The following is an 11,702-nucleotide window of genomic DNA, read 5'->3' on the forward strand; positions in this document are numbered from 1 at the left end:
CTTTAAACAACTAAATGAGGCGCATTCTTACTATAAAATGTAATTTCAGTATCTAGATTCCTTATGAAGACTTGAAAATCTATTTTCGCCTTTATTTATGTATGGGATTGTATGTAATGAGACTATTTACTTTTAGTATAGGGGGTCACAATTACTTACAACCATTTGATGTGAAATTTCATAGCTTGGGTGTGTCACAAAGTTTGAGAAAATATCTTTTCAACTTTGAGCTTGGTCAACGAAATAAATAAAGCCACCCAATTTCACATCCGATGGTCAAGATTAATTGTAACCACCTTGTACTAAAAGTAAATAATATTTTTACATACTTGCCTTTTATGTATTGTTAAGCTAAAAAAGTGATACAAATTGAGTAAATCTATAAACAAACAAGGATATTGAAAATAAACAGTCTACAAATAATATGTTACAAATTATATTATTTTTAAGACTTGAATTCTCTTTTTTATTCCTATACATCTACTAGAGGTCGATGTCGAAGATCTCCTGATATCAAAACAACATGTTCTCATATATTTTTTAGCAGAATAAAGTTGATGCCTTAGTTACACTTTGAGAAAAGTTTATATAGGGTTGAGGCTCAAAATAAGACACACCTTAAAAATTCACTAGAAGAAGTTGTTTCGATGCTGAAATACCCTAAACTCTGATCATCTGGACCTTGAGATACATAAACGTAAAAGAAAATGGACTCAAAGCCTTGAAAATAGTACATCTTGTAATGTATTATCTAGACCGTCAATTTTTAAAATTTTTAAAGTATTCATATATATATTTGATCTATACTAGTTTTTATATTTTAAATTTTATAATTAGATATGGAAATAATTTTCCAAGTTATCATAAGGATTTTGGAATTGAAATGACATCTTTTGACAATATTTAAAAATATGTTTTACTTTGATTGTTTAGGGCTTCGCACACGCTTAAAGTTCCCCATCTTAAAACCTCTTTGTGAAGGGCAAAATGGTCTTCTTCAAATATGGACATGAGTTCCAAGTTCCTGCATATTTTTTCAAGACGGTAAACGGTAGAGCACTTGTTGGACATTTCAATAAATGATTGAGGTCTTTTGGTCATTTTACTCATTAAGCTCGGACTCCAAATTGGTTATATAATGGACTTAACCGCAGTTTTTGAATCCGTCGGGGAGAGGCATTCTCCTTGTACCAGGCGTCATCCCGGGCACCCTCTGCCTGCCGTTAACTAAACCATGATTTGGGGCCCCTATTATCAATTAATTTCGAGGTTAGCCCTCTCTAAAATGCATTGTATACTTTATGGTCATTTATATTACTTTATACCGTGAGACTCTTCATATATATATAGTTAATTGGAATTATACGTTATAAGATTATTTATATATGAGTCCGTATACTGCGAGGTTATTTATTTTTGGTACAATAAACTATAGTTATTTTTAGTCATAGGATGTAAAATCTAATAGATGAAAGTGTATCACAAAATTTGAAAAATTTTATATTGGACTTTGTATATAAACAATGATATACCTCAACAACCTTATTTCGAATCAAATGGTCAATTATGATTGTGATATTATTATATTAAAAATAAATAGTTTCATTATGTACATTTCTTTTATATATAGGGAAGTGATATGTTACAAAAAGGTTACAATCGTCCCTTGTCATTGAAATTCTACAAGAATGTTACAAAGTTTACGAAACTTTTTTGAGAATTTGATGCTAGTCAATTACACACTCTCAGCTGCCCTCATTTCATATATAATGGCTAAAAGTCATTGTGGTGGCTTTGAACCCTATACGGTTTGTTAGTATGTTCTCGTTTTTTTGTTCGGTATGTTTTCTCTGGACTGCGACTGCAGATGTCGGATCTAAGATCAAACGGCGAGTGGCTCTCTTGATCAAAATTTGACGGCTGGATGGTAAGGGGAGCATAGATCTTCTATGCTGTAGAAAAAGTATAAAAACATTTCCTTTTGGTTTAGACTAAGATTGCATTTTTAATTTAGAAAGGACGAAAGTGCCCGTACTTGGATCAAATCTCTTTGTAAGTGTAGTTTGATAGGTGGGAAATCCTTCCATAGGAGAGAGGTTTTTCACGAGCTGGGAAATGGGCTTCAAGGCAGTTTCCCATGAAATGCTCCTATTTTTCACACTGGCAACTTTCCCAAGAAACAAGTTGTCGTCTAGCAGAAAAGGGAAATCTTTGTATACTTCAATTTAGATAAAGCGAGCCACTGGGCGTTTGATTTAGATCCGACCTTTTTAGAGTATTTCAGTTTTATTTTTTTATCTACAAATCATGTGAATATGGAATTTGGTACGTGGCATCATCTCAATGAGATGTACCTAAAAAGAAATTAAAAATATTTTTGATATCTTAAAACTTTTAAAAGTACTATGGCTTTTTTTTTTTTGTTAGGATTTTTTTTTTTTTGCATGTACAAGTTCAAGAGAGGAGTGGATGCCTAAATATATCAAAATATTTTATAAAAAAAAGATAAAAAATAAAACAATGTAGAGGTGTGACATTATGGTTGGGTTCATCTCAACCGTCCATTCAAATTGGACAGCTGGATTGGAGGAAGTATATAACTTATGTATAATAAGAGAAGTATAAAAAACCTTTCCTAATGGAAAATCTTTCTCTCGAGATTATTGTGAACCAACGTACCCATTAAACAATGGTCTTCATTTTTCTTTAAAAGAATTAAACGAAAAGGAAAGTAAATATAGCGAAGTATAGGAACTGAAAATGTCCAAATTGATAATGCAATAGGAATTTGAGATACTTCGAAATTAGAAGTTTTAAATGTCATCCTAGAGGACATTATCGTCCTTGGATAAGAGACTCGGCTTAATAATATGGGATTATCACTAACTATCTTTTGTACACGGAGGTCACAATCATTTTCACTCATTAGATGCCAAATTGGATAGCTTGGGAATAGGATAAGTAGTCAGAGAAATTTTTTTGGAACTTTGTGTCTATTCAATGACACTCCTACAGCCATCGATTTTGAAATTTAAGGAACAAGAATGATTGTGACCTGGATGTACAAAAAATAAATGGTTTCTTTATATACAATCTCTAATAATATTTGTAATTGATCTTCCTATAACAAAAATGAAATAACGTTCAAAAAAATATGTAAAAACAAAAAAAATAAAATCTTAAAAAGGGAACATGGGTCTAGAGTTTTGGAGTTTTACCCCACCACCCAACAAAGGAGTAAATCAACATGAAATAATTAGGTGAATTTGGCGTTCATCTAACTTTGAAGAGTCTTTGCTTGTAAATAAAAATATTATTTTTAAAGATAATTTTGCCTGTCCATTATTATTATAACTTTGTTCACCAGTTTCCTTATAGATGATGGGGGTCCCCATGCCTATAGGGTTCTCTCAATAGCTTTTTAGGGTTGGAGAAGGCTAGTTAGCTCTCCATGATTGATGAACCTGCCTCATATAATTTCGAACTTTTTTTTTTTAAAAAAAAATCTGCCTCATTAATATTAGGTGTGGTTTGTGACTCTAAACAATAAAATTAGAGCCTACCTTCAAATAGTGTCCAGATATGTGGTTTCACTACTGAAAATCTTTGTGATAGCCTTAAAACATATTTTCATTTTCATGTATAAAGCTTAAAACTTAAAAACTAGTGTAGATCGATAGATCTATGAAAACTTGAAAATCTTGAAAATTGAAGGTAAAAAAATGCGTTAGAAAATATACTATTTCTAAAACTTGAAATCCATTTTCTTCTCATGTCTATTCATCTTGATGTCGAGATGATCAATTTGAGGATATTTGGGCATCAAAACAACCTCTTCTAATGAAAATTTTGAGATAGGCTATAATTTGATTGTTTAGAGCCTCGGCTCTATGTAAACTTATCCCTATAATGTTTGGTTCACTCGCTATTTTCGGGTATGCAACTAGCCAATGAATACTTTCTTAACCACAGGGATATTAATATATTATAACATTTGTCTTTTGTGTCAATAAGCATTTTCTTTTACGGTTAGGATTTGTTTAAAGTGCCCACTTTATACTAAACAACTAAGGCGCATCTCTAAATTTAGCCGGAGGATGTTAATCTAGCGTTGAAAACTTTACAGTGACTTTTAAAATTCATGTTCAACTATGATTATAAAATTTTAAAATTAAAAATGATGCAGATCGTGCAGATCTATAACCATATCAAAATCTTGAAAGTAAAAGGTCCAATAACTTATTATAATGTGAACTATTTTTCGGACTAGGTAGAATGCTAGTTTCAAACGCCACTCTTCATGTGTACAACTGTAGGAATGAGGCTGCACTTAGTAGCAAAATGACTCCATTAGCGGGCTTTTGCTATATCAACAAATGAAAAAAAAAATACGTTTCTACTATCTTTTTTTTTGGGTGAGATAGTGGGGAGAGGGCCCCTAACCTTGGTTTGGACCTAGACCTAGTCCCCCAAGTCTAGGTTAGAGTGGAGATCTGGACATGGTCAGATAGGACCGATGGGGTGGTCAAGCCGATGGGGTTGTCAAGACCTGGTTTACACTCCTACCATGAGCATCTTGATTTTATTGGACCTTAGGACCCTATGAATAAGCTTTTTCATTCTTTTTGTAGGGTGAGGTTTGTAGAAGGTTGCATCTTTGAACTATAGAAATAAGGCAAACTCAAATTTGCTTAAAGATGTCAGTTTGTTGGAAACCATATGATGACTTGGAAAACTATATTGTCCTTAGTTAAATTTTAAAAAAGGTATACATTATGCAAATAAGTAAGCATTTGGAAATATTTAAAATAGATGGTCCAGATAAGTTGCTACAAGATGCATTATTTTTTGGACTTGGGATTCTTTTTTCTCATCAGGTCCAAACATCTCGAGATTAAGATAATTATTGAAGGGTTTTCCAACACCATAATACTATATTCTATAGGATTTGAGGTGCACTTTACTTCAATAATCTAAAGTTGCAATCTTATATAAACATTTTCTTTCTTCTTTAATATGTATCCATGCTTTTGTTTGGCAAGATGTGCTCTTTCATTGTGCTAGCTATCTTTTCATTCAAATTACAAAATTGAAAGATCTAAAAGGGTCTATCAGTTATCATTCTAGTTCCACTCATTCAAGTGCTAAAAAAATCATGCCTTATTTCTCAATCTTCAACTAAGATGGGTAGCCAAGAGGAAACATATGACCATCTTATGGATAGTGCTTTTTCCCCTATGCATAAAAGTTGTCCGTCGCTCCTACAGGTAGGAAAAAAAAAATGATAAAATAAAAATAAAATAAAATAAAAGAAGGAGACTTTTATGGCTCGTCAAGATGTGATATATTTGTCATTACTCCTCATTAGATTGCCATTAGCATGTTTATGATCCACTTTACAAGTAAACCAATTGCTAAAATTCCCCACAAAATAACTTTGTTTCTCATAAGGCTAGAAAATTTTTGTTAGGTAGATACGATATTTTTGGTCAATGAATATAAAATGCCTCGCAAGATATATTGGGATAAAAGGTCATGAATTGAGTGAAATATTGCACAAAAACAACCCAGATTCCACAGAGACATTGAAATAAGAACAAGGACTTGAGTTTCCCACGTTTGACATCTACCTACTTCACAAAAACGTGTGGTTTAACATTAAACTAGCAAAGTAAAGAGCAGCTCAGGTCGTGGTGGTGGCATCCTCACATTATAGTTATCATGGTGTGGTTTCTATTTCTACTGACCCCACCCAATTAACTTTTAAATTATTTGAAAAATGGGTAACAATTTCTCTTCTCTAACTGAATTACCTAGAAGTAAGGTGCAACTCCAAAACTATACTGAGCAATGCAGTTTTGATGTTAGATGTTATTAGATCTACTATTTACCACTTGAAATATTTTCTTATTCATAATAATAAATCTTATCCTCAAGATGATCTCAATTGGATGGTTTTTTCTTGCATCCAAATAACTTTTTTTAATGGGTTTTTGAGGCATACCTCACTTCTACAATATATAAAAAAATTTATTTATAAAAATAAAGGAAATTAATTTGAAATTTTTGTAGTTATAAAAAACATCTCTCATTTCTCATATCTTACATTCATTTTTTGTGTGTCCCCCCCCCCCCCCCCCCCTCCCCTCCCCAAAATACTCTATTGATCTATTCCTAACGAGGACATTTTTTATTTCGTTATTAAATTATTAGCTCATGACTTCATGTTCGGAATGAATCTTTTTTTCTTTTGTACGTCAACTAGTTTAGAATTTCAAGTTTTAAACCGGTTATTCTGTGAAGAAATTGTGTGGCACCTGTTCGAAACCTGGAGTACTTAACTGCTTGATCACAAGAAAATACGAAAATATCCACGAATCCAAGTTCTAAACCAGCTCACTTGTCTCAATTATATTTATTTTGTGCATGGGCAGATTAGAACTCCAAGTTTCAAGCCGATTGGTCACATGTTTTCCTAGCATATAAAACCAATTTGGGCATGGAGCTCTTACCCTATTATTCTAAATAGGGGTATTTAATTTTTCATTGAATGAATCAATCGGTTTACGAAAAATAAGTTTTAAACTTAAACTTTCATATCACATCATCATAGCATTTTTTCAATTAATTGGGGTCGGCTTAAAGTGAATAAGATCATCGTTTGATACTTATAATTTAGAACTGAAGGGGAAAAACAAAAAAATGGTAGACCATTTTAAGTACCACACAATTAAGGAATGCTTGCTTGCCTCAATTTCCTTTCAGTCCAAGAGCGAAGGATAAATATGATATTTTTCGCCACAACTGGTGGCATTCTCTACTTTCGAGCCACGTGTTCCATTGACTAATCGCCTATTTTCACCCGTTCTTTTTAGCAAGAAGCCGACTCTCTCTTTTTCGTAGGCCAGGCAAGACGCTGCCACGTGTACAAAAGAATCTGCCACGTGTGATACCGTCAATGGTCTCCCACTTCCTGGAAATCCCACAGAAGCCACCTTCCTAAGTCGCGTTTCTTTCGCTCTCGGACTAAGATTCCTCTCTCTCTCTAAAACAATTTTGAATGTTTCTCTCTCTAGAAATTAAAATATTGTTTAACAAGATATTTTAACTATGCTAAAAATATTTGAAATGCCTTAAAATTATTTGTCCAGCGATATTCATCGTTAGAATGTCACAGTACCCACCAACCCTTAATTTATTTTTTAGTAAGTAGCTAAAAATCTTCGCAGATTGAGGTCCATAAAAGTGAAAGTAGATAGTAATGGGGTTGGTGATCGTTCTGATTATATTATTGTATAATGATATTTCTGCAGCACAATCATTAATGGGTCAAAAGGTCCTAGTTAATATGGGAGATTTTTTTCTTTTTTTTTTGACCAAATTACATTTGGACCTTCTTTGAATGGGTCATTTGCTCATGGGTGCAGTTGCCATGCGGACGAGGTAAGGTGCCCTTCAAAATTTATTATGGTATATAATTTTGATGTAAAATGTAATTAGTATTATCTCAAAATCTATTTTCATACCTAATTATAAAGTTTTAAATTTCAAAAATGGTTAAAATCAAGTAGATCTATAAACATATGAAAATCTTGAAAATGGACATTGTAGATAATATGTTGTAAAATGCATTTTTTTTAGACTTTACATCTTTTTATTTTCATAGTCATACATCTCGATGATCAATCAAAGGGTTTTTCAACTTTAAATCTACTTTTTACGATGGATTTTTAGGGGCATCCGTAGTTCTACATTATAAGGTTGCATCTTTATATAAACTTTTTTCGATGAATATTTGTCGGGCCTCCGTAGTTCTACATTATAAAGTTGCATCTTTATATAAACTTTTTCATGTGTTCAATATTATGAACACCACTCCTCCCCAGGTTTTTTTTGTTTTTTAAATTGTCCCCTTTCTAACAATGAAAACACCAGATTCCTCCCAAAACTATCGCTACAAGGACCACATTACTTGTCTGCCTCTTCAAAATTATGTATGGAAATACTGATATTACATTTGATCAGGGGTTTTTTAATAAATTGATCCACCCTGATCGTGCAGAGTACTCCCATCTAGTGTTTCATTACTTGGATGAGCTAGCTTGGACTCGCCACCCTGGTGATGGGATTTTAAAAAATATATAAAAAATGTAAAAAATTCTAATTTTTGGTGAGGTTTTATTCTCTTAGTGAGTTTGTAAAGGTTTATGGTCCTTTAAATGTTATTTTCCCCATTATGAAAAGGAGATTATATGAAGTAATTCCTAGGAGGAATAGGGAGGACCAACTTTTTGATAAATTTTCCTCCACAACGAAAGTTTGCAAAGACATAGCTTAGCCATATTATATTTATGGTACAATAAAGAATGCAAATTGAGGGAAGGCTTCCTTTTCACGAAATGTTCTTCGAGCTGGAAATTAGTGGACCCGCCCTAATGAACAACTACTGTCTATGTCACAACATAAGACCCTTCCTCAACTAACACGTTGTGAAAAAAATCACACCTCAAGTTGGAGTATGAAAAGGGCCAAGAGGCAGGAGCATAAGTGAGGAGGGGAACCATCAATGTTAGTTCTCAAGTCTCTCTCTCTCTAAGGACCAATACCAATGGCACACAACCATTTCCTTTTTTTTAAAAAAACATTGATCATTTATGAATTAAAATTTGTTTAATAAATCATTAAAGGGGTAACAAATCTATTATAGATTTCACATTTCAGCTACCTCCTAAAAAATATTGCAAAAAATACACAACTCTAGTTATCCAAGGTTGGGCCTCTTGAGTGATCAAATTATGAAAATTCCCCTATTTATTCATGATTCTCAATCCTAAACAATAACAATTTATGCACCTTTGGAAATATATTTAAGAGAGACACCTAAATAAAATGAAAATTTAAACATCTACTCTATCTCTCAACCCCTTAAATAATATTTCCCCCTTTATTCCTCATGAGTTAACTGCAAAAGGCAAACAATTTAACTTGGTATTCAACCCAAGTACACACTAAATTACTTAGGTGGGTATAATATGATATGTTTTTTCCATGTACGATGGGATAATCCCTCTCGTATTTAGAAATTCAGATGGGAGCGGTCTCCTACCTATAATAGCAACGGAACTCCGGACATAGTTTCTACCCATGATAGCAATAGAACTCAAAACATTATACCAGGGCACCTCCCACCTTAACCACCTGGCCTGGAGCCCAATACTAGTTTCCACCTCGCGCTATCTGTACACAAACTCAAATAAGGCCAATGATTTCATGTAACCGTTGTATAGTAATATGATGCAATAACTTTAAAAAACCATCTTATAACCATTTGTTTGATCCAAATTTTGAAATATACATTATTTTCATTCTAACGAACAATTACAAATAATAATAATAATTGAAAACACAACCTATAAAGTATTGTTTTAGCCAATTAACATATGTCGTTCATTTTGGTGAGATACTTAGATTTAGGCCTTATAAGGATTTTTTCGTTTTTAATTTTTTTAGATAGTTTTATTATCATTAAATAAACAATGTTAAAAAAGAAAAAAATGATTTTGAGTTTATAAAGGCTAAGATCTTGGAATTCACAAAATGAATGGTCTAGATTTATTTTTGGAGGGGACTAATTTTGACAATATCTAAAGTTCAAATTGAACTTTTTATTTTTTTAAAGATTGATTATTAAGATGAAGAGTATGTGTAAAATTTGAGGTCATACAAATATCACAAACATGATTTTTTTGAAATGTCTTTGCATTATAATATGATAAAACCCGTTCCATCGTTCCTCCTCAAATAATTGCGCTCAAAGTTCTTTTTTATTTTATTCTATAGAGCCGAGGCTCTAAACAATCAAAGTAAAGCATATCATCAAATAATATCGAGAAATATGGTTTCAATACTGAAAATCTTTGTGACAGTGTTAAAATAAAATTTCATCTCTAATTATAAAATTTAAAGCTTCAAAAATAGTGTAGATCGAGCAGATCTATGAAAACTTGAAAATCTTGAAAATTGACGATCCAAAAATGCGTTACAAGATATACTATTTTCAAAACTTGAAATCTGTTTTTTTCTCATGTCCATGCATCTTGATGCCGAGATGATCAATTTGAAGATATTTTGACATCAAAACAACCTCTTCTAGTGAATTTTTGAGACGGGCTCTAAATTGATTGTTTAGAGCCTCGGCTCTATATAAGCTTTTTCCATAAATAAATCCACTCCACCCATCACATGGATGTGAGTGTACGACTCTTAAATAATAATGAAGCAATTTATTTCCCTTTTAACCCAGCCCATAGAAAGGGGGTTCAGTCACCATCTGACTGGCTTTTAATCCTTTATTTATGACATTCATATATGCCTTCTTTACTAATTTTTACTTTTTCAGTTGTCTTTTTGTCATTCCATGAATGTATACACCATTTACTGTTGTTGAATTTTGTTAGAAGTTTGAATACTGAGATTAGACAAAGATGTCGGTGACGAACTACAGTAGTACGTCATGATGTCCAGTCAATCTCCACGTAGCATTACACCTGCAAAACAAGGAAATTTTTGCCCCTCGACTTTGAAAATGAAATAGCAGTAAATTTGTATACCTCTCAACGCTGATAAGCAGAAATGGGGTGAAGTTTTCATTGCTAGTGACGCATTTGAAAATCATTAACTATTTTTAAAACAGGTAGGGTCTGTATTCTCTACTCATCCACCTCCTTTTTTTTCTTTTTCTTTTTTAATAAAAAACAAAAATAATAATAATATTTCAACCCAGTTAAGGCACTCATGAAAAATTTATCCAAAAAGATTGTTTTAGTACTGAAAATTCTACAAGTTGATAATCTCAACCTCAATGTTTTGATTTGAAAAAAAACGAAAAAAGAAAAAAAAAGATTTTAAGTTATGATATCAATACATCTTGTAAGTATTATTTATAAAACCTATTTTTAAATGCATATAGATATCCTTGATTTGTGTCATTTTTGGAGCATTAAATTTTATAATTAGGGGAAACAATAGATTTTTTAGTAACGACACTATAAGACCCTCCCACACCCATGTGAGTAGAATCCAAAACGATCATTATTAAATTTTGACATAAATCTCTAAAAAAGTTATCACATGGGTGTGGGACTTCGGTGATTGAGTTTATTGATAACTTTTATAGAGAATAGTGTCAAAATTTAATGGTGATCATTTGGGATCCTACTCACATAGGTGGAGAAGGGTCTCATAGTATCATTACTCTAGATTTTTAATGTTATTGTAATACCTTTCAGCAGGGAAATTGCATCTCTTGGCACAAATTTGAGGTGTGCCTTACTTTTAATAGTGTAAGGTTGACACCTTATTACATACCTCATCCGTGTAAGGTTGATACCTTATTACATACCTCATCCATTAAATATAGTGAGTTAGCTAATTCACCTATTTATGTGAGTCTCTTTATGCATCAAGGAAAAAGTTAACAATAGTTAGGCTGCTATAATGAATAGTAATATATGTAGAATCACAGTTGTCAGATATTCATCGAGTAGTTCAAAATACATATCATTATTTTAATTTTAATATGTTTTATAAATCTGATTAATATGAAATTTTGGTTGTATATACTCAACACTATTGCGCACCATATAAAAAAATTATTTTCAATAATTTTAAATGACCAAATTACCTTTGTCGTTTTTCAGGGG

The sequence above is a fragment of the Amborella trichopoda genome, chromosome 2 (assembly GCF_054954075.1).
Source record: "Amborella trichopoda isolate Santa Cruz 75 chromosome 2, AtrichopodaSantaCruz75HAP2 v2.0, whole genome shotgun sequence".
Lineage (NCBI taxonomy): Eukaryota > Viridiplantae > Streptophyta > Magnoliopsida > Amborellales > Amborellaceae > Amborella > Amborella trichopoda.